Here is a 3,455-nt window from a genome sequence, read left to right on the forward strand (position 1 = left end):
CTCCATGGGAATTTTGGGATAATATTCTGACATGACAAATTAGAAAAACCTAAATAGGCTAAAATGGGTGTGGTTTTGTGTATTGTGGTTGCTTTATTGTTCCTATGGGACAGAGGGCAACCTACAGGTTTTTCTGGTCACCAGCTGAAGGATATGCTAGTTTGTGGAACAGGTTTTGTCATGTGTTTTTGGAAAAGGTGATTAAGGTACTTACACCTTCCAAAGTTATATGGATCAGATTTGGTAGAGGGAGACCCCTGAGAATGAGATTCCAGAGAATCAAATAAAAAGTTTGCCTTAGTCGGGGTTTCTATTCCTGCACAAACATCATGACCAAGAACCAAGTTGGGGAGGAAAGGATTTATTCAGCTTACAATTCCATAGTGCTGTTTATCACCAAGGAAGTCAGGACTGGAACTCAAGCAGGTCAGGAAGCAGGAGCTGATGCAGAGGCCATGGAGGGATGTTCTTTACTGGCTTGCTTCCCTGGCTTGCTCAGCCTGTTCTCTTATAGAACCCAAGACTACCAGCCCATAGATGGTCCCACCCACAAGGGGCCTTTCCCTCTTGATCACTAATTGAGAAAATGCCTTACAGTTGGATCTCATGGAGGCATTTCCCCAACTGAAACTCCTTTCTCTGTGATAACTCCAGCTGTGTCAAGTTGACACAAAACTAGCCAGCACAAAGTTTATCTTGATGATACTAAAATTTTGTTTGAGATTTATATATTACAGAATATACAGCCTTGGTGAATNTCATCATCGACATGCTGAACTGACCTGCCTGAACTCCTGTTGTCTTGGTTTTTCATCTGGACCCAGTCAGGACACAGACATCAGAGACTAATAAAATCTTTGGTATGGCCTTCTTAAGGCCAAGTAACTCCTATATTTCCCTACTCTTCCCTCTACATTCTAACATATCTCAACACCCTTATTCAGCTTGCAGAAGTTATGAAGAGTTGTCATCCAAGTTCCCTAATCTTCAGAGCTGGGGGTGGTTATTATAGTTTGCCTTAGATACTAAAAATTTTGAAGTTCAGGGCTTAGGCCCAGTCCTTCTATTGCTGCAATTATAAACAGATCTGAGATGTTTAAGCAGGTGAGTTAAGGGCCAAATAGGAAATCCATGGCTATGAGGTTATTGTTAGGGTGTTTCAGTTATTTGAATTAGAAATGGCTGAGAGTAGTTAACAGACANCAGTCTAGATTACTTCACATAGATAGCTGGTTTTCAGAAACATCAGAAGTCCACAAAATGTGAGCTTTAATATTATTTATTCACATGTTGTTAAGACCAGTCTGCTCCTGACAGCTTTCCTTTCTTCGATTCAAAGAAGAAACTGAGTAACTTTGAGGTACTCCATTTGTGGCAAAATAACCACTAGGCAAGAATTGCCTCATTTCATCTACAGACATAATACAGTCCAAAGAAAGATACTATTACAGGTTAGGACAGCTTGATTCTGATGAGACAGAGTAGGCAGGTCCTTAATAGTCCTGCATCTGTAAGTCTGTCAGATGACCCTGGCCAGTAGGGTGAATACCAATGCTCCCATGTGTTGAAATAAGGGAGTATCCAGGTGATTGGTTGTCTCTATAAATTGGCTAAGTTTTGAAAGCTGATTTAGGCTTCCTATATATTTTCAGTTAATATCAGTGGTTTTGGAATTTCTCATGGGGTTGAAAACTATATAGTCTCCTAGAGAACTGAGGCTTTTTACTTTAAGAGGAACAGATTTGAGAGGATGTTTTTCAGATGGCATTNTATCTAAAGCCCAGTGATACCAGGTGCAGAACGTGGCTTTACATAAGGATAGATGACAGAGGTTCTATTTAATTAACAACCATAATGGACTGGGTGTTAGNTCTCTTGTAATTTATAAATAACAAAATAGTAAAAGTTATGTTCAATTGTATCTGAGATAAAATAGTCTTTTAATTGTTGTGAAATGTTGTGGGTAGCCCGGGGAATAATTATATTTGATGTTAATTCCATTCTCCTGAGAGTGGCTGCAATCAAGGAGTTAGTCAGCACTCAGGTGATTTCTTGTAAACCTGCTTCCCACCTTAATTTGTAAAATAAAGGAAAGCTGATGATTGGGCAGGTAAAAGGGAAGGCAGAGTGGAAGGTGGGAGAGAGAAGAAGGAGAAAATGGAAGAGGGAGAGGACACAGAGGTGGAGGAAAACAAAGAAAAGCAGAGCAGAAGCCCATTNCCTGGGGAAACTGCAAGTTCTTAGGGGTCTCATAAGCTGTGTAAGATGGTAGTGTAGTGGTAGATCTGTTCAATCTTGGTGCAAAGCATGTAATCATATTAACTGTGTTGTGTTTTCATTGGTGGGGCATATTTGGGAGGAGATTTACCTCAACACCATGGTGTTACCACAATGCTGGTAAGACTGACTGCCTTGGGGTTTTCCTTATACTCGGTGGTCATCATGATAGATGAGGGTACCAGGCCAATGTCCAGTTCTGGAAGTTGTAATTCCCTAATGAAGTTGTAATTCCCTAATGAAGTTGTAATTCCCTAATGAAGTTGTAATCTGGAAGTTGTAATTCCCTAATGTAATTCCCTAATGCAAATATAACCCTGTTTTCAGTGTCCGTGATTTTGTTTCTGATATATTTAGACACTTGGTGAAAAAAGCAAGCTTTAAGAATCACAAGCAATTTTACATGTACATATTTGATGGATAGAGCAAAGCTTCAAACACTTTACATACATACTCATATTTGATATGGAACATAGCTTCAACTTTACTTTTCTCACACTTCTTATCTGTGCAAAATCTTTCAGGTAGTATAAAATGCAAGGTGATTACTTTTTATTTTCTTTTTGTGAATAATTATGAGTATATGTAAGGAAAAACATCTTCCAAATATACTCCTACAATGAGCTGTTTATAAATTTTGAATAAAAAAAACAAATTTCCCCCTAGAATCCACATATATTTATATCTAAGCAACTTGTTATAGATTAACAATGTGTAAGCAAGCAAGATAACTTTTTTTTTCAGCCTGTTACTCTTACTGGTAGACTGCAGTTTGATGTTATAAAGAAAGGATCAATTACTTTATTATTTATCTCAAAAATTAATGCTATAAAAATCTTAATAGAACCACAGAACTAAACTTTTATATAAAAAACCATGAGCCCTTTCTACTTTGAAAACTCAGAGTGCACATATATTCATTAACCATGTTTTTATTAAATCATATCAGGAAACTGAGGAGGAAAAGTGGGTACAAGGAATTTATCATCACCTGATCACCATCTCAGATTTTGCAAAAAAGGCATGTTTTTTCATAGTAATTCTTTCCAAGTGTAATGATTTAATTATTAATCTGCGCCAGCAGCAATGCTTGAAAATGTTCAATCTCACTGACACTTTGGGTGACAATGACATTGGCCAGTAAGTGGCTGGAACCCGCCCCCCTTAGAGTTTTTATA

The 3,455-nt window shown here is 37.9% G+C and overlaps 1 long non-coding RNA gene across 1 annotated transcript in view; it reads left to right on the forward strand.

Moving 5' to 3' along the window:
- Nucleotides 1-2,171: 2,171 nt before the first annotated feature.
- The window catches only part of LOC110288653, a 31,957-nt gene continuing 30,673 nt past the window's right edge, over nucleotides 2,172-3,455 (forward strand). Inside the window, exon 1 of the long non-coding RNA XR_002377293.2 lies at nucleotides 2,172-2,397. This is a non-coding gene — a long non-coding RNA (uncharacterized LOC110288653). The remainder of the gene's footprint in view (nucleotides 2,398-3,455) is intronic.

This window comes from Mus caroli, unplaced genomic scaffold, assembly GCF_900094665.2.
Source record: "Mus caroli unplaced genomic scaffold, CAROLI_EIJ_v1.1 scaffold_9724_1, whole genome shotgun sequence".
Taxonomy (NCBI): domain Eukaryota; kingdom Metazoa; phylum Chordata; class Mammalia; order Rodentia; family Muridae; genus Mus; species Mus caroli.